Source organism: Trachypithecus francoisi, unplaced genomic scaffold (genome assembly GCF_009764315.1).
Source record: "Trachypithecus francoisi isolate TF-2019V2 unplaced genomic scaffold, Tfra_2.0 Lachesis_group0, whole genome shotgun sequence".
Classification (NCBI taxonomy): Eukaryota; Metazoa; Chordata; class Mammalia; order Primates; family Cercopithecidae; genus Trachypithecus; species Trachypithecus francoisi.
In genome coordinates this window covers 115,501,742-115,523,083 of record NW_022681453.1, presented here as the reverse complement: position 1 = coordinate 115,523,083, position 21,342 = coordinate 115,501,742, and positions in this window count along the sequence as shown.

Below are 21,342 nucleotides of genomic sequence, written 5' to 3'. Positions count from 1 at the left end.
ACAAAGACTTCATACTATATATTCATTTTATATGAAATTCTAATGCATAGTGATAGAAATCACCCTAGTGGTTGAGAATAGAGTGGAGATTACTGGGAAGAGTACAGGAAATATTCTGGGGTAATAGAAATGTTGTTCTAAATCTTCACTTTGGTGGTAGTTACAAGGGTATATAGATACGGTCAACCCTCTGTAGGTTTTGCATCCACAGATTCAACCACTCACATATTGAAAAATTAAATAACAACACAACAGTAAAAGAATAGAAATAAAAATACAGCATAACAACCATTTACATAGCATTTGTATTGCATTGGGCGCAATAAGTAATCTAGAGATGATTTAATGTGTATGGGAAGATGTGTGTAGTTTATACAGAAATGCTACACCGTTTTGTCTAAGGGAATTGAGCATCTGAGGATTTTGGTGTCTGAAGAACATTCTGTTCTTCAGACGTTCCGCAGATATAGAGGGATAACTGTATATATTTGCAGTGATGGTTACATAGGAACATTTTTATCACGTATAGATTATACTTCAATAAAGTTGATATGTTTAAACAGCTTTCAGCTTACTGAGAAAGATATGCATATATAATACAACATGAAATGCTAATATATATCATGATATGTTTCTAAAACCATGAGACAGTTACTCATTCCTGCAGTTATGTCATTAGATTTTTCTGTTTCCCAAAATTTTTCTTTTAGAAATTCTGTCAAAAATTTATATTGAAAAATTATTGGCCGGGCGTGGTGGCTCAAGCCTGTAATCCCAGCACTTTGGGAGGCCGAGACGGGTGGAACACGAGGTCAGGAGATCGAGACTGTCCTGGCTAACACGGTGAAACCCCTTCTCTACTAAAAAGTACAAAAAACTAGCCAGGCGAGGTGGTGGGCGCCTGTAGTCCCAGCTACTCGGGAGGCTGAGGCAGGAGAATGGCGTAAACCCGGGAGGCGGAGCTTGCAGTGAGCCGAGATTGCGCCACTGCACTCCAGCCTGGGCGACAGAGCCAGACTCCGTCTCAAAAAAAAAAAAAAGAAAAATTATTAGAATTTTGTTGCTACTTTCTCAGAACTATTGCCCTGGTAATGAGAAAGTCATCTTTACCCTTTAGAGGTGCATTGGCTTCGGACCTAAAGCTTCACATTTGAATTAACACAATTTTAAAAATTATTTTATGTCAAAATAAGTAACAAAGGGAATAGCAAAGCAGTTTTTGAAGGGTGTTTGGCCTTCTTTGTAGCTGTGCTCTTTATATTGGCTGTGAAGAAACAAGTTAATATCCTATTTCTCCCTATGTAGAAGAAGGATGCTTGGGGAATCACACCTGTGAACAGTAGTTTGTAGATGTGGAATCAGATCTGGAAAAGAAAAGTCAAACTCCACTGACAGATTAAATGAAAAGTAAACAGGTTTGTTTAAGGTAATGACAATGAGATGGGTGTTTTGACAGGATTCACGGTGATGAGGAGTTAAAAGAGTCTTTACCCAGCTTGGGATCTGTCTTCCATCTCACCCTTAGTCCCCTAGTCTTTCACCATGTGAAGGGCAGATGGTAGATAATGTCATCATGACAAGCAGCATTTAACACACATCAGACAGTCATCAGTCTATTCCCTCATTATTAGAATCTGTACTTCACTGTATTGTTTTTAGTGGGGAACAGAATACACAACAAACAGTCCCACTAAACCAGATATCATGTACTGATTGATCTCATTTTACAATCTGGTTCTTATACGGCCAGACTCTGCTCTTTGTGAGTGACAATCAGCTCTTATTTCTCCAAAGTAATATTTATAAGAATCCCAGAAAATTAAAAAATACCTACTCTTCAAGAAAAAGTCAGCAGTGTTATTACTAATGACTAGTACAATTAATACATTAGCATTACAGACTGAAAGTATAGGAGACTAGAAAGCAAAGCGGTTATGCCAAAAGTTTGGGAATTGGGTTGACAGGTTTGTTTCCTGGTTTTCCTGCTTTCTAGCTTTGTGATCTTTTGAAAGCTACTTTTTCGTATTTCACATGAGAGTTCTAATATCTACTGTAGGCTGTTTTTTGATGATTCAAAGAGATAAGGAATGCAAGCACTGAGGACAGTTCCTGGTACACTGTTTGATGTATAGTAGCTTTGATTATCATTACAGATTTTATAAGGAATTTGGATTCCTGACTCCTAATGCGCATGGACAGCTCCAGCAACGGGCAAATCTTAATTTTATGCCCAAGTTTCCTTTTCCATAAATTAGGGTATGGCACCTTTCCTGTCTATCCAGAGGGATCATTAAGAGAATCTAATGGGAAGGAACTCTGACACTTGCAATGGCTAATTAATAGTGTGCCCACTTTCTCTGTATCTGTGGTGGGAGTAAAGAGTGGGAGTCAGAAAAAGTGAAATTTAAAATAATTTTGTTTTTAAATTGACTCAGAGAGCATTTTAGAGAAGAGAAATGCATAACTGCATAAATTACAAAGTTTGAGTCAGACGATGAGGGTGAGAAACATGATTCTATTAAAATCAAAATAAAAATCATGCGTTATCCTGAAAGTATACACAAATGTGAAGAATGTTGGATTCCAGGAAATTATTTTTTAAGATTATTAGGAAGTTTTACTCGGTTCTTTGGCCTACTTCACCACATACATAGACGCAGGCACAGCGCGCGCGCACACACACACACACATACTCTTAATTCCACGTGATTATGAGCTCTGTTCCTGTCATTTTCAACATGCCACTGCTTCCCAGAACTTGGGGAGGCTTTGCAAGATAGGGCTCCCTAGTTCTTAAGTGTCCCTCTTTGCATAACTCTGGTTTCTGAAGAGGTACGCCAGAGGCAGAGTGCACATTGTGTCATTTTCAGGATTTATGGGGAACCAAATGCTTGAGTCAGAAGTTGCCAAGTACACATTTCATTTTGATTTAAAAGACAGTTAATGTCTAAAGTTGAAAAGAACACAAACGATTATTAATAAAATAAGTAACAGTAACTAACAGCTGAGAAGCAGATCTTTTTTACATGCAGCAGATGATGCTAATTTGCAGTTAGGTAGCTAAAGTGGGCTCCTAATAAAATGAGAATCAGTTTTCTGAATGATGGTACAGTAAGGCATTGGATTCTCTTTGAAGATAAAGAGGCAGATGGGGCATTTTGATATGTCACTGGAAAAATCATTTTCTCTAGTTGTACTATAATGTTCTGTTTATACCCCTAATTTCAGTGCCACAACGACTTGGCAAGGAGCTACAATACCTCACAAATGAATGCTTATGGGGGCATTAAATGGTGCAGGCTTAGTTGCAGACTAGAGAAAATGAAGGGGCTGATGGTAACTGTAAATGTGGACCGTTCCAGTGAATGGTGATATATAAGACTGATGACTAATAAACATACCCTACATGGGAAACATTTGAGTGATGACATCTTTTTTCTTTCACCCTTTTAACTAGCCACAATAGCTGGGATTTTACTTAAGGAATATATGGGAAACAGACTAAGCCCCAAGGCAGATCACCCTGGCAGCTGTAGAAAGAGAAGGCTACACTTTCTCATGTGTGTTATCTGCATTTTTCTATTGATTTAACATCTGCCAGGGGGATCAGTTTGGTCCCTTGCATGCTGCACATTGAATGCCCAAATCTGGTGGACAACAGTAGCTTCCTGTTCTAAGAGAAATGAGACAGGTTATTCAACTGTGGCCATGAGGACCCTGGCTCCAGCCATGGCCATGCTGTTTGGCTTTTTGGACAAATATACCCACAAAGATTCCCTGTTATCTTAGGCACAATTCATGTCTAAACTGCTTCTTTCCCTATGTCTCAACAAGGAAGATATGTGCACTTCCTTGATACTCATTCATAGGGATATTATGATGACAAGTGACAAAATTATTACAATTTTGCAAAGCATAAATCATAGTGCAAGATGTCATATTATTGGCTAATGCTATTTTGAAACAAAGAAATAATTTCTTTAAAACTTGTCAGTGTGATTTATTATGTCCTAATATTTGTCTGTAGATATATATTTTGGAGTGCAAAATTAGCTTGGTATGCTATTAGACTCTATCACATCACTAAGCATATTCTTACTCTTTTCATCTACTCTGTTTCCTCCTATGTTGCTGTACTAGTCCATTCTTTCTTTGTTACAAAGAAATGCCTGAAACTGGGATGTCTAATTGGCTGAAGTCTCTGCAGTCTCTACAGTAAGCATGATGCTGGCATCTGCTGAGCTACTAGGGAGGCCTCAGGAAACTTACAGTCATGGTGGAAGATGAAGCAGGAGCTAACACATCATATGGCGAGAGCAGGAGCAAGAGAGAGAGAGTGAGCAAGGAGGTGCCACATACTTTTAAACAACCAGATCTGATGAGAACTCACTCACTATCATGAGAACAGCACCAAGGAGACAGTACTAAACCATGCATGAGAAAACCACCCTTATGATCTAATCACTTCCCACCAGGACCCATCTCCAACACTGGGGATTACAATTCAACATGATATTTGGGCAGGTACACATATCCAAACTGTAACAGTTGCTGAAATCAGCCTGGTGCAATGGCATGTGCCAGCTACTCAGGAGGCTGAGGCAGAAGAATCACTTGAGCCCAGGTGCTCATGTCCAGCTGGAAGACAGTGAGGACCTATCTCTAAAAAATAAAATACGGCCAGGCGCGGTGGCTCAAGCTTGTAATCCCAGCACTTTGGGAGGCCGAGACGGGCGGATCACGAGGTCAGGAGATCGAGACCATCCTGGCTAAGATGGTGAAACCCCGTCTCTACTAAAAAAAATACAGAAAACTAGCCAGGCAAGGTGGCGGGCGCCTGTAGTCCCAGCTACTCAGGAGGCTGAGGCAGGAGAATGGTGTGAACCCAGGAGGCGGAGCTTGCAGTGAGCTGAGATCCAGCCACTGCACTCCAGCCTGGGCGACAGAGCAAGACTCCATCTCAATAAATAAATAAATAAATAAATAAATAAATAAATAAAATACAAAACTTGCTATTTCTTTCTATTTTTGAACCTAAGTTAGATGACTTTAAGCACACAGGCAAATCATTCCAGTTTTTTTGATATTTTCAGCAACTTGCTTTTCTCTCACTAGAAAAAAAAATCACTTTAGGATAAAAAAGAACATGTACCTGTTTATCCTCTTCTGGTCATTTTAGGACCATATTCTTGGTCCTACCATCAGAGAAGGGAAGGGAGGGGGGGAATCCTTTGCTCAGATATACACTTTTTCATATCAACATAAACATAAACTGTTTCTTGATTTCTATAGTACCTCAAAGTCTATGGGTCTTCTTATTTTACCTTTATTACACTCAAAGCAGATTCAAGGGTCCAGCCTCTGTATTAGAGAACTAAATGGAAGATGTTGAGGTCAGCATGACTTAACATGACAATCAGGTCAACATGACCCTTTTCAGGACTAAGTGCTAATCCTGTGGCCAGCTCAAAGAATAATGCTGTCCCCCTCCCCACAGTTCTTCCTTTCATCACATTTGTTACGAAGACAAACTGTTCTATTTAGAGTCAAGATTGCCTATTTAACGGGATGTGGAAAAAGAAATTACAAAGTTATTTAAAAAGTTCTTCCTCCCTACTCTCCATTCTCCACCATTACCCTGCCCAACTACATAAACATTAAAATCCAATCTAGCCCTCATTGTGAGACTTAGGAAGGCATGTTTCTATTGGCAACCAAGTTCCTTAACATCACTGCACACTGACTAGAAAGGAATCAGGATTGACGAAAACACAAAGGTAAGATTTGTTCTAGATGATTTATTCTGCTGTAATTTCTTCCAAAAACTCCCTATCCCCAAAACACACACCCCCCTTTTTTTCCCCCTTAAATAAATAATGAGCTTTGGAAGTCCTTTAACCTGTTTTTCTTATAGACATCTTTCTAAAAGAAAATAGAGACAGTATATTCTGAAGTTTATATAAGTTCCAAAAAAGGAGTCACTCTGGTGCAGTTTCAAGCCTCACTACAGCAGGTTTCTTTATGGTGAGTATGACAAAGGGCAGGCTGTGCTGCAAAAATGCCAGCCATCTCTGTGTTCAGAAACCTTCTATCACTCTTCTTGATTTGACATGAAATATTAAACACCAGTTACCAGCAAAAACTTATTGAATACAGATGTCCACTATCACTTTCAAATTGCTAAAGTCAATTTAGGTTTATATATTTTCTTTGCTTCAGGATTCGCATGCAACACAAATGTTCTGTGACAGTAATGATTTCGCAATATACCGTTTCAATTAGGAAAGCACGTTGTATATGTGTTTTCATTTTTAAAATGCCAATTTTTTTTTTCATTTTGAAGCTCTGTGTCCCTCAATAATAATGGGACTTTGGATTGAAAAATAAATAAAAAGAAAGAGCTCCACCTACTGATTCATTTTACAAACGTTGTTTCTGTTCTACTTGAATTGAAAATGCTCTTTGGCACAACAGGGACCTTGTGAACATGTAACTCAAACTGTTTGGTTTGAAAAAAAAAAAAAAGATACAGAACTTGCCCCCATGGAAAGGAATTGGTTAGAATGGAGCTCTGTCTGTCTCTGTGACTTAAAAGGCCCCCTCCCCATTTTCTGTGCCCCTCAGAAGACCTAATTAATAAGTCTGCTTCAGGTTTAGTGCTCCCCAGGGATATAGGTTAACTGTGGCATTCCCTTTTGCTGGGTTTAACAGAATTCTGGCGAGTCACACATTTTGCTCTACTACAATAATCGTATTCATGTCACTGGCTGCCCCTTCCTTCTGAAGGACTTGGTGGGCGCCTTTTGAAAGGATTTACAGGGCCATTTCTCCCACTGGTGAAGCTGGAATTGTTCAGTGCCTACCATACTACTTCCCCACCCCCACCAGCATCTAGACTCAAGTGATTTCATAGGGAAGTAGAGAAAAACATCCACTGGGAACCTGGGGTGACTTAAGGAGACCAAGATTAATTACTTGAGGAGGAACCGCCTGGGCCGGACACTGGGGGTGCTCGTTGGGAGCAGCAGCTGGAATGATGGCCTGTTGTGATGTCTGCCAGCTCTGGGCCTGCTGGCTCAGTTGCTCAAAAGCTTCCAGAACCATTTTTAATTTCTGCCTTGGAGCTACTTTTAAGGACGTGTCCCCAGGAGTCTCACATTGTGCGCCAACCCACGCAGTTTTCTGGTTGTATCACATCAGACAGATGTGACTTATTGGGGGAATATTCTAACCTCCTGACAGGTCACAGTGTCCTGGGCCTTCCAGTTTGAACCCTGCTTCCTACATTATAGAATTTCTTTTAAGATGAACAAACCCTAGACTGTATTCATCTCATACATTTGAGAAGTGACTATAGAAAATATTACCAATGAGCAACAAGATGATATCTAGAAACACACAATGGAGTGGTTTCAAGTCCCCTATCTTTGAACCTGTCTGCTCAGTCATGCATTCCATAGACATGATTAACTAACCATAGGACCCAGGTATTCAAAGTCTGAATTTAAACTGTTTATTCTTCCCCCAAATGATTCACACATCACCTACCACTGCAGAGTTGCCAAACTCTATGGTTTTCTTGTCACACATAAATTCAATAGCTGACCACAGCCAGGGACAGAGATTTCTTATAAATCAAATAACTACAAACATTAGAGAAAGAGGGAGGGGACTCACTGCCACATTTCAGTCAATCAAAAATATGTGTAATGAGAGTCTACCTTGTTCAAGGTGCTGTGCTTGGTGCTATGAGAATATTTAATAAAATATGACTGGCCCTAACTTTGAAGCAAGGGAAATATCTACCTCACATTGGTGCTATGAGGATTATATGCAATTACCCAGCCCAGTGCCTAGCACATAGTTGGTGACAGGGAAATGGCCACTATTATCTTTTCTAGTAATGTTATATTTAGGCAATATTTGAAAAATAAAAGAGATGCCCAAAATGGAAGAGATAATGGATTACAAAATAGTTGACCAAGACACTGATTGTTTCGAGATCAGAAAAAAAAGGAAAATTCTTGGAATCGAAATAGGTTTGCTTCATGCAAATTATAATTGTCCCTAATTACAATTTACCATTTTGGGAAGCTCAATAAGTTCCAGATGCTAGGCTGAGCTCTTGACAATTTCATTTCTTTTTGACTTTCACAACCAAACGATGTAGATATGATCACTCCTATTTTACAGATGAGAAAATGGGGCTCAGAGAAGCTTAGTCAGAAAGGTCTGACACTGATGCACACGGTTTTTCCACCTAATCAAACTGTCTCCATCATAGAATTATAGTCTATTAGAGCTAGAAGGAAATGCAGAGGCCAGCTTCTTCTCATTGCTAACTTGACAGGTAAAGAAGGAGAGGTCCAGAGAAGAAAAGTGATTTGCACAAATTCACACATTTAGTGACATAACTGAAATTAGAAACCAAGGCTTTTGGTTCCAAGTTGGTGTCATTTTCAATATTTTCACATTTTTTTCCCAATGAATCTTAAATCAATAGCACTTATAAAATGCAAATATAAAAAGACTGTGCTAAGAAAAATCTTTGTGCTTCATGTCAATTGTACATTACCTGTCTTCTTGTCTGGGTAAATACTTAATGATTTCCTATTTCTAAGAAATCATTCTCTACCTCACAATCCACTCCATTTCACCAACAGCACACCCCCAACACTCACAATACACACGCCCTATTTTAATTCAGAAGGTAAAATGCAGGCTAAATTTATATCCCTGCATGTGGGGCTTCTTTTTAAGCCCAGGCTTAATTGAACCATTCCCTGCCCACACTCACTTTTCTTCGGGATTTGGAGCTAATCCGTTTACTAAGAACTCAGCAACCTAGGACAAGTATGAAAAATATCTACTAATAGATATTAATAATTGATCACAGAATCCTTTTACCCTTCTCTCATGAATGGTCCCAAACTCAATCAGAATACCAGTCAATCAGATTGTCAAGTGAGATGAAAACTTTTTGTTCTCCCTAATCCTTTTCCTTGGTCTAAAATAATTATACTGCCTTGTCCCTCTTTTGTTTCTGTTATAGTGCTCTACCATTTTCTAAAGTTTCCTTAAGCACAAAAGCAAATCCAAAAATCAGTAGTTGATTTGCTTTATCTTATCTTTCAGTTCTTGAATTCAATCCTTTTTTTACTTTTAGGAAAGTGCAATTGTTTGTCAGAAAGCAAACACCTGTGTAACCCTCAAGACTAGCAAATAAAATATTGTCAGTGTCCTTTGTGTCCCCTCTCAATCATGGCCTCTCAAAGTTACCATTACTGTGGATGGTAGGTAATTGTTTTTGTTTATACCATCTAAGCTGGCATTGTTAAACATTTCATTTTGTCTTGTTTTTGAACTAGATTTAAATTGAGTCTTACTATACATATACATATACATATGTATACACACACATAAACAGATGTGTGCGTGCGCACACACACACACGTATATATATATGGCTTCTTGCACTCAACATTATTCCATGCCCTCATGGATATTCCCCATGTTGTTTAAAAATTCTACTATTAAAGACATTGAGTAGTTTTTAGTTTTGACTATGGTAAGAAATGCTGCTATGAACATTTTTATGCGTATCTCCTAATATAAATGTTTTGCATTATCTTAGGTATATATTAAACAGTAGAATTACAAGGTCATAACCTACGTATATTTTCAGCTTTAGTAGACACATTTTTTCCAAAGTGGTGTAGCAGTATACAACCTGATCTCCCTAATCCTGATTAGTGGTATTTTAAAATTTAGGCTTTTTGTATAGGCGGTTTTCATTGGCAGTTTCCTCATTACTAATGAGGTTGAATATCTTTTCCTATATTCTGTGTGTTTACTCCATATTTGTCTATCATTCTGTGTGTGTGTATGTGTGGTGTGTGTGTATGTGTGTGTATGTGTGTGTGTGTATGTGTGTGTATGTGTGTGTATGTGTGTGTGTGTATGTGTGTGTGTGTATGTGTGTGTGTGTGTATGTGTGTGTGTATGTGTGTGTGTGTGTGTGTGTGTGTGTGTGTGTGTGTTTAGTGCCTTTTCAGTTGTCTTGTCCTTTTTTCTATTGGATTGTCTGCCTCCTTGCTATTCACATATGGAGTTCTTTATATAATCAGGAAACAAGTTATTTGCCGGCAGTATGTGTTGAAAGTATGTTTTCCCTCTTAGTATTTTTGCCTTTTCACTTTTTTATTTTTATATATTTATTTATTTTTCTGAGACAGAGTCTCGCTCTGTCTCCCAGGCTGGAGCGCAGTGGCACAATTTCAGCTCACTGAAATTTCTGCCTCTTGGGTTCAAGCAATTCTCCTGCCTCAGCCTTCTGTGCAGCTGGGACTACAAGCATGCACCACCATGCCTGGGTAAGTTTTGTATTTTTAGTAGAGATGGGGTTTCGGATGTTGACCAGGCTGGTCTCAAACTCCTGACCTCAAGTGATCCGCCCGCCTTGGCCTCCCAAAGTGTTGGAATTACAGGCGTGAGCCACCTCACCCAGCCCCCTTTCACTTTTTTAATGGTATATTTCAATGAACAGAAATGTCCAGTTTTTATACGTGACCTGATTTATCAATCTTTCTCTTAAAGTTAATAATTTTGCTTCCCATTTAATAAATTTTTTGCCTATAGAGATGTTATGACTATATTCTACTATATTATCTCTTAGATGCTTTGTTATTTTCCTTTGCATATTTAAATTTTTAATACATATGGAATTGATGTTTGGGTATTATGTAAAGCAGGGATCAAGCTTCTGTCATTTGTCTCTTTACATTGTAAGTTTTCCCAATACATTGTTAAAGACACCACCACACCACCATATTCCCAATATTACAGTACCACTATTGTTGTAAATCACATGTCTCTCTCTCTGTGTGTGTATGTGTGTGTATCTATCTATCTATCTATCTATCTATCTATCTATCTATCAGTCTGTGGATGGGTTATTGATCATATTAATTTGATTATTTATATCTTTATAAACCAATACCATGCTCTTTCAATTACTGTAGCATTTTAAGTTTTGACATACAGTAGAGCAATGCCAACCATTAATGGTTAGTTAAGGTGGAGATGAGTCTGCAGAAAATACAAAAAAAGAACATCAGAGAAAGAATGAAATATCCAGGGCTCAATCCTTGGACCTCTTTTATGCCTACACATTTTCTAGGTCATCTCATCTAGTCTCATGGTTTGAAATGTCATCTGTATACTAGTGGATCAAAACTTTATTCCTGGACTTCTCTGTATTCTGGACTCAACTCTCCCAGAGCCTAAATAGCCACTTGGAAATGCAAGAGTCATCTCAAATTTAACATGTCCCAAACTGCCTCCTCATGTCTACCTCTCTCTAATAAACTTTTAGCTCTTTTGCAGTCATTTCCATCTCAGTTAAATAACAATTCAATTATTCCATAAATCTTGGTGTCATTTTAAACTCTCTCTTTCTCACAGTCTACACCCATTGCATCAGCAAATTCTTTTTGTTGTGCATGAAATTATATCCCAGATTAACAACTTCTTCCTACTCCTACTGCTGACACTGTGGTCTAAACTACCATTTTCTTTTGTCAGCTTCTAGCTGGTCTCTCTGCCTCTGCCTGGAGAGAAGTCTCCCATAATCGATTCTCTACACAGAAAACCTAATTATTATTGCGTTATTGTTCCTTTTGAAAATAGCTTAATGAATTTTACTTAGAGTAAAAGCCAAAATACTCATTATGTTAAACAACCACCTAAATAACCTGATTCTCTGATATCTCTTTGATTTCATGTATTAACATTTGTCCTCTTACTCTCTCATTTCCAGCTACCTTGGCCTCAGATATTCCAGGCATGTTTCCTTCTTGGTGCTTTCACTTGAGTTGTTCCCTCTGCCTGGAACATCATCAGTTGTCTCCCTGCAGATAGCTATGTATCTGAATTCCTTATGCTGTTTTGTCCTTTACTCCAAAGTTATCTTCTCAACGAGACCATTCCTGGATACCCTATCTAAAATTTCACAGTCTGACATCCTTTCATATTTATTTCTATGCCCTATTTTTCTCCCAAACACTTGTAACATTTAACATACTCTCTAACATGCATATTTTACTTATTTATAATACTTATGACCAGGAGGGGAATATGGTAAATGTCCACATAAGTGAGTTTATGAATCTGGTTGGTTGAGGAGTCCATAATCTACTCGATAGAATGTGCCTAGATGCTGCTACATAGTATCTCCAACAGGCTTGGCTGGGAAGACAGGATTTCTTTGAACTAGGTTTTGAAAAAATTATTCCTGATTGTTCATTTCTGTGCTTTATGAACACGTTTGGACACTTTGTCTTTTAAATATAGTTGAAAGTGGGGAAGATGAAGAGGTAGAACAGGGACAAGAAGAGAAAAATATGCATCTGCAAGTCCAATGTAAGCTCACTTGAGCTTAAAAATTCTTGGCAATTGGCGGGGCGCAGTGGCTCAAGCCTGTAATCCCAGCACTTTGGGAGGCCGAGACGGGCGGATCACGAGGTCAGGAGATCGAGACCATCCTGGCTAACACGGTGAAACCCCGTCTCTACTAAAAAATACAAAAAACTAGCCAGGCGAGGTGGCGGGCACCTGTAGTCCCAGCTACTCGGGAGGTTGAGGCAGGAGTATGGCGTAAACCCGGGAGGCGGAGCTTGTAGTGAGCTGAGATCCGGCCACTGCACTCCAGCCTGGGCGACAGAGCGAGACTCCATCTCAAAAAAAAAAAAAAAAAAATTCTTGGCAATTAAGAAGTAGTTGAAAGTTATATCTATAGATTTAGTTATGATGGTGTCAGTGCAAATGTAGTAAAGCCTGAAATCTGATTGGCTTTATAAAAGGCCCAGAGAGTTAATTCCAGGTCACTCTCAGTAAATATAAGTTACAGTGTTGTTAAAAAATATTAGCACTATCCAAGAACTACCACTCTCCTACGAGGCACTCAATGAGTGAGGTGACTTTCTAGATGAACAAATGGACATTTTGGATTCAAAGACTTTCTGTTATGGATTAAGTAATGTCTCCCCACCAAAGATGTTCAAAGTATTATCCCATTACCTGTGACTGTGACCTTTATTTGGGAATTGGGTCTTTGCAGGTGATCAAGTTAAGAGAAGGTCATTAGAGTAGAGCCTAATCCAATGTGACTGGTATCTTTAAAAAAAGGAAATTTGGACACAGACTGACATGCACATGGGAGAATGCCATATGAAGATGAAAACAGTGATCAGGGTGATGAATCTACAAGCCAAGGAATGTCAGAGATTGCCAGTGAACCACAAGAAGCGAGGCAAGAGGCATGGAACAGACTCTTTCTCACAGCCCTCAGAAAGAACCAACCCTGCCAACACTTTGATCTCATACTTCTATCCTCCAGAACGGTGAGACAATACATTTCTGGTATTTAAGCCACCCAGTTTGTGTTACTTTGTTAAGGCAGCCCTAGGAAACTGATACAGTCCCTATTCTATTATAGGACAACTTGAGTAAATAACATTTGACGTGACCATGTTCAAAGGAAAATAATTTTCATCGAGTAAGATTGCCAAGCACTGAAGAGTCATTATTTTAAAAATAAACTTTCTTTTGTAGAACAGTTTTAGATTTAGATAAAGATTGCAGGCCAGACACGATGGAGTGCACCATTGCACTCCAGCCGGGTCAACAGGGCAAGACTCTGTCTCAAAAAAAAAAAAAAAAAATTGCAGAGATACTACAGAGAATTCCCATGTCCCCTCAACCACATAAACACATACGTTCCCTTATTATTACCATCTTACATTAGTATGGTATATTTGTTATGACTAATGAACAAATATTGACACATTATTATTTACCCTTATGAATGGATTAGTGCCTTAAGAGCTGCAGGCAAGTAGTTTAGGCTCTTTTTGCTCTTTTGCTCTTCTAAGAACATGGCATTCCTCGCCTCTAGAGAGTGCAGCATCTTGGAAGCAGAGAGCAGTCTTCGCCCAGCATGCAACCTGCTGGTGGCTTTAATCTTGGACTTACTAGCCACCAGAACTGTGTGAAATAAATATTTTGTTACACCAGCACAAATGGACCAAGATATCATGTTACATTTAGTTGTCATGTCTTTTTAAGCTCCTTTTGGCTATGACAGTTCTTGATGTTTCTTGGTTTTGATGACCTTCACCATTTAAAGGAGTACCGATCAGGTATTCTGCAGAATGACTCTCTATTGTGATTTGGCTGTTGTTTTTCTCATGATTAAACTGAGGATGAGTCTTTTGGGAACAATCACGGAAGTATGCTACCCTTTTCATCACATTGTATAAAGGGTACATACTATCAACATGCTGACATAATTGTTGATGTTATTCTTGATCACCTAGCTGAAGGAATATTTATAAGCGTTCTTCACTGTAAAGTTACTCTCTTCATTCCCTCTTTCCATACTGTATTATTTGGAAAGATGTTACTATGAGCAGCTCATACTTCGGTAATGGAAAGTTATGCTTCACTTCATTTAGGGTGGAGAATATACACAAATTATTTAGAATTTGTCTAAATGATAAATTTATCTCTTTTAGTCCACTTATTTATTTATTTAACAATGTCTTATATCAGTGTAGACTCATGGATGAACATTCATGAGTATATGACATAACATTATTATAGTTCAGTATATTATAGTTTGAATATACTATAGTTTGGTCATAATTCAACACTGGTGATTTTATTGTTGAAATTGTTACACCTTTAGTCATTGGAAATCCTTTCAGTTGGCTTCTGTGTTCTTTTGACTATTAAAATTATCTCTTTCTTCTTGAATGAACTTGTCTCTTTCTTCTTTAGTTTTTGCCTTTCAAAAAATTGGTCCATTGAATCTAAGTTACCAAATTTGTGCGCATAGAGTTGTTTATAGTATTTTTTCATTATTCTTTTAATGTCAGTAGGAACAGTAGTAGTTGTGACCCCTCTTTCATTTCTCATATTGTTAATTTTTGTCTTTTTTTCTTGATTAGATTACTTAAAGGTATAGCAAAGTTATTGATCATTTCAAACATTTGTGCCCTAATTTCTATTATTTCATTCTATTTGCTTTAGGCTTAAATTGCTCTTTCTGTATTTTCCTAAGTCAGAAGCTTTGATTATTTATTTGGGATCTTTCTTTTTTTCTAATTATTTGCATTTTATGCTATAAATGTCACTCTAGGCCGGGCATTGTGTCTCACACCTGTAATCCTAGCACTTTGAGAGGCTGAGGTGGGTGGATCACTTGTTGCCCAGGCGAGACTAGCCTGGGCAACATGGCAAAATCCCGTCTCTACAAAAATTACAAAAAATAGTCAGGCATGATAGTGGACACCTGTAATCTCAGCTACTCAGGAAGCTGTGGTGGGAAGATCATCTGAGCCTGGGAGGTCAAGGTTATGGTGAGCTGTGATCATGCCACTGTATTCCAGACTGGGTGACAGAGTGAGACCCTGTTAAAAAAAAAAAAAAAGTCATTCTAAGCACTGCTTGTGTTGTATCCCATCCTTTTTAATATTTTATTTTCATTTTTATTCCTTGCCTTTAAGACTTCTTTGACCTATGTGCTATTTAAAAGTGTGTTGTTTAATTTCCAAATACATTGGCATTTTCCATCTATCTTTCTTTTATTGATTTCTAGCTTAATTCCACTGTGATCTCAGAGCATCCTTATATGATTTCTGTTATTTTAAATTTATTAAGATGTGTTTTGTAACACAGAATATGGTCTATCTTGGTGAATTTTCCAAGTAAGCTTGAAAAGAATGTTTATTCTGCTGCTGTTGGATGAAGTATTCTATCAATGTCAATTAGATGCAGTTGATTGATGCTGCTGTTCAAGTTAACTATGTCCTTACTTTCTGGCCTGTTTGATTTATCAATTACTGGAAGTGGTGTAGTGAAGTCTTCTATTATAAGAGTAGACTGTCTATTTCTCCTTGCAGTTCCATAAATTTTTGCCACATGTATTTTTATACTCTGTTGTTAATTGTATACACATTAAAGATTGTTATATCTTCTTGGAGAATCAACCCCTTTACCGTTATTTAAGGCCTTTCTTTATCTCTAACATGTTTTCTTGTTCTGAAGTCTGCTTAGTTTGAAATTAGTATAGCGACTTCAGCATTCTTTTGATTAGTGTAATGACGTATCTTTCCCCATCTCTTTAGTTTTAAGCAATCTGTGCCATTATATTTAAAGTGGCTTTCCTGTAGACAACATATGGTAGTGTTTGCAAAAAAATCCACTCTGACAATCTCTGTCCTTTAAGTGGTATATTCAGATAATTAATATTTATTTATTTATTTATTTTAATTTTTGCTTTTTTTTTCTTTTGTAATTTTTATTTTAAATTCAGAGGGTGCATGTGCAGGTTTGTTATCTGAGTATACTGTGTGATGCTGAGGTTTGGGGTACAAATGATCCCATCACCTGGGTACTAAGCATAGTACCCAAGAGCCTTTCAACTCTCATCCGCCCTTTCCCATCTAGTAGTCCCTGGTCTACTGTTGCCATCTTTATGTCCATGAGTACCCAAAGTTTAACTCCCATTTATAAGTGAGAACGTGCAGCATTTCAGATCATTTACATTTAAAGAGAGTATTGATGAAGCTAGATTAGTATCTACCATGTTGTAACTGTCTTCTATTATTTGCATTACTGTTATTTGTTCCCCCTCATTTTATTTTGTGCTTTCTCTAATTGTTGAGAATTTTATTTAGCTCCATTTTATCTCCTCTCTTTTCTTGAAAAAAGAAGTCAGTGGTTACCCTAGAGTTTGCAATATATATTTTTAACGACTCTAAGTTTAACATAAAATAGTACTCTACCATTTCACTTGTGGGGAAGTATCTTGTAAGAGATTATTCCCAATTCCTCTTCCCATTTTCAATGACATTGCTTTCATTCATTTCACTTATTTGCATGCTATAATCATTCAGTAATTTATTACTATAATTGCTTTAAACAATTATCTTTTAGATAAATTAAGGATAAGAAAGATAAAAGATTTTATCTTACCTTCATTTATTTCTCCTCCAGTGTTTTTCCTTTATTGATGTAGTTCCAAGTTTCTGGACCAATGTAATTTTCCTTTTTGTTTGTCTGAGAATGTGCTTATGTCTCCCTCACTTTTGAAGAATGATTCTGGTAGATACAGAATTCAAAGTCGGTGGTTTTATTTTTTCAAAACTTTATAAATATTTCACTCCACTCTACTCTTGTTTGCATGGTTTCTGATAAAAAGTGCATTATAATTCTTATCCTTGCTCCTCTCTAAGCAAGGGTATATTTCCCTCCGCTGGCTCCTTTTTCTGTATTTTTTTAATACAGTATTGCTCTGTTGCCTAGGCTGGAGTACAGTGGCCCGATAATAGCTCATTACAACCTCCAGCCCCGGGTTCAAGTGATTCTCATGCCTCAGCCTCCCGAATAGCTGAGATTATGGCATGCACCACCACGCCTGGCTAATTTATGTATTTTTAGTAGAGATGGGGTTTCACCATGTTGGCCAGGCTATTCTCAAACTCAGGCATCAAATGATCTGCCAGCCTCGACCTCCCAAAGTGCTGGGATTATAGGCGTGAGCCACAGTACCTGGCCCCCTCTGGCTTCTTTCAAGATTTTCTTCTTCTCCTCAGTTTTTTACAGCTCAAATATAATATATAAAGTTATATATTTGCTATGATTTATCCTGCTTAGTGTTTTCTGAACTGTGTCTGCCATTCATTTTGTAAAATTTTCAGCGATTTTTACTTCAAATATTTCTTCACTTAAGCTTCTTTTTTTTTCCCTTCTGGTATCAAAATTACCTATACATTATACCTTTTAAAATTGTTTCGCAGTATTTGGATGTTCTTTTCTAATTTATTTTTCTATCTTCAAGTTCACTGATTCTTTTCTCAGCTGTGCTTGGTCTGTTTGTGAGTTTATCAAAGGCATTCTTCATTTCTGTTAGTGTTTCTGCTTTCTAGGATTTCCTTTTGATGATTTCTTAGGGTTTTATCCCTCTGCTTGCTTTATCCATGTGTTTCTGAATGTTGTCAACTTTTTGCATTATAGCCCTTTTGTTATTATTAACAGTTGTTTTAAAGTCTCTGTCTGGTACAGGTTGAGCATCTCAAATCTGAAAATTCAAAATACCCCAAAATTCAAATCTTTTTGAGTGCTGATATGATGTTCAAAGGAAATGCTCATTGGAGCATTTTAGATTTTGAATTTTGAGATTTGGAATGCTCAACTGGTAAACATAGTGCAAATATTCCAAAATCTAAAAATATTTCTGCCCTAAGCATTTTGGTTAAGGATATTCAAAAATCCATGCCATACTCAAGTCAGATTTTTGATGTTTTTCTTGTCTGTTCAGATTGTACTTTTTCCTGCCTTTCAGCATGACTTGTAATGTTTCTTTCTTACTTTTTTTTTCTTTTTAAAAGGTGTGTCAGGTAATGGAAAGTAAGGTGAGTATGTTTTAGTGTGAGGATTTATATTAATCCAGCTAGGAGTTGGGCTTTATTTAATATTTGCTATGGCTGTGCGTTCCAGAGGCTTAAAACTTTTATAGTGTCGTTTTTTTGTCTCCCTTATTTTCTTTGGACTTTTCTTAAGAAATTCTTTGATAGAGTCTGCATCTTGCAGTTATTTCAGCTATAACCCACTGTTATTAAACAGAGTCCTGTTGGTATGGTTGTAAAATACTGAAGAGGGGAAGCTTTCTATAATCTTATGATTACATTTCGGTTCTTTTAGTGGGCCTATATCCCTGGCCTGTGTCCTTCACAACTGTTTCTTAGCTTTTCACATCCCTTAAGTGACACAGGAAGGCTGGGGATAAGGGGGTAGGCTAGGAGCAGGGGGTAGACTGGGTTGGAGTCAGGAAAATGCTTTTCCCTCAGGTGATTTTGGCAGAGGTTTTGGCAGACTATTTTCATCCAAAAAGTAGGCTTTTGTTATGGAGAACACTCAGAGCATATTTCACGATGATTACTTTTCACCTCAAATTCCCAGAACCACAAAGTGATCTTTCTTGGCTCTTTACCATGAGAACCTGGTGGAATTCCTAGAGGTCAAACCCACTGCAGTGTTGAGGCCCTCATAGGACAGTGATTGCCCCAGGAGAGAGAAGCTAGCAGCCATAGTTTAAATACAGATACTCCTTGACTTACAATGAGTTGAGCTCTACTGTAAGTTGAAGATATCATAAGTCAAAGATGTATTTAACACACCTAATCTACCAGACGTCATAGATTAGCTTAGCCTACCTTAAACATGCTCAGAACACTTCCATTACCCTACATTATGGGAAAAATCTAACACAAAACCATAATCAAAGTACTGTTCACACTGAATGCATATCACTTTTGCACCATTGTAAGGTCAAAAAATTGCATGTTGAACCATCATAAGTTGGGGACTATCTGTATTCCTAAGGGTAAGTTAAGTGGAAAATAGAGCTTCAATCCCCACCAGGACTCACACAAAACCCCTAGGTTGATCTGTTCTAGAAATTACAACTCTGTCTCAGGAACATAATTGGGCAATTGTTCTATTATGTGGTATGGGTTTGGTGCACTATTCTAAGATATTCATATTTAATTTGCAGATATCTTTCACAAGCTATCATGCATAATTAAACATTCAAATCAAATCAAAATGTGAAAGCCATCATTTAAAATTTCATAAATCTGTACAAGTAACATCTATTGTTATTTGGTATTACCTACTCCATGATATTTGAATAAAAATAAAGACTCAATGCAAATAAAGATTCATTTCTTTTATTTCTCAGTCCTTACCATTCTTCCCTTACCAGATTAATTCTTAGAAGCAATGATCCATCTTTTCTTCTTGAAACTCTCTCTCCTTCTTGCTGTTGTTATTTTAATAGGTGTTATATTTTAGAACAGTTCACAGAGAAATTTAGTGAAAGGTACAGAGTTCCCATATACTCCTTGCCCCCACACATACATAGTCTCTCCTACTACCAACATCCCACATCAGAATGGTTCATTTGTTACAACTGATCAACTTACATTAATACATCATCAGTCTTTATCTAAAGTTTACATTAGGGTTCACTCCTAGTATACATTTTATGGATTTCACAGATGTAGGATGATATGTATCCATTAATATAATATCATAAAGAATAAAGAATAGTTCCACTGGCCTAAAAAGTACTTCTCTAATTCATTCCTCCTTCCCCACATTCCCCGACAACCACTGAAATTTTTATTGCCTCCATAGTTTTGCTTTTTCCAGAATGTCATATAGTTGTAATCATACAATATTTAGGGTTTTCAGACTGGCTTCTTCCACTCAGTAATACGTATTTCGGGTTTCTCCATGTGTTTTAATGGCTTGATGGTTCATTTCTTTTAGTGTTCAATGATATTCTATTATGAAAATGTACCACCATTTACTTATCCATTCACTCTACTGAAGGATATCTTGTTTACTTCCTAGTTTTGGCAATTATGGATAAAGCTGCTATAAATATCTGTGTGAAGCTTTTTGTGTGGATGTAAGTTTTCAACGTTTTGGGTAAATACCAAGAAACTCACTTGCTGGGTCATATGATAAGACTACTATAGCTTTATTGTAAGTCTTACAGTTGGGTATTACTAGTCCTTCAACTTTGTTCTCTTTCAATATTGTGTTGGCCAGTCTCTTGTTGTCTCTCCACATAAACTTTAGACATAGTTTACCAAAATTCACAGAATGATTTGCTGGAATTTTGACTGGGATTACACTGAATATAGACCAAGGTGGGAAGAACATCTTGACAATATTATATTTTTCTTAATGAATGTGGAATATCCATTTATTTAATTCATTGATTTTTTTCAGCAGGATGTTTTATGTTTCATCATATAGATCTTGTACAAAATGTTGTTGGATTTATTCCTAAGTGCATACCTAAGGTATATTTAAGGCATAACTTGTTTTATTGTGTTTCACTTTATTGCACTTCACAGATACTGTATTTTTTACAGTTAAATATTCATAGCAATCTTGCATCAAGCACGTCTATTGGTGCCATTTTTGCAACAGCATGTACTCACTTCACGTCTCTCTGTCATGTTTTGGTAATTTTCACAATATCTCAAACTTTTTCATTATTATTATATCTGTTTTCGTTATCTGTGATCCGTGATCTTTAATGTTACTATTGTGATTGTTTTGGTGTGCCACAAACTGTTCATATGAGATGGTTAACTTAATGAATGTTGTGTGTGTTCTGACTGCCCCATCATCCAGCCATTTCCCTGTCTCTCTCCCTTGTCTTGGCCTCTCTATGCCCTGAAACACAAAAATATTAAAATT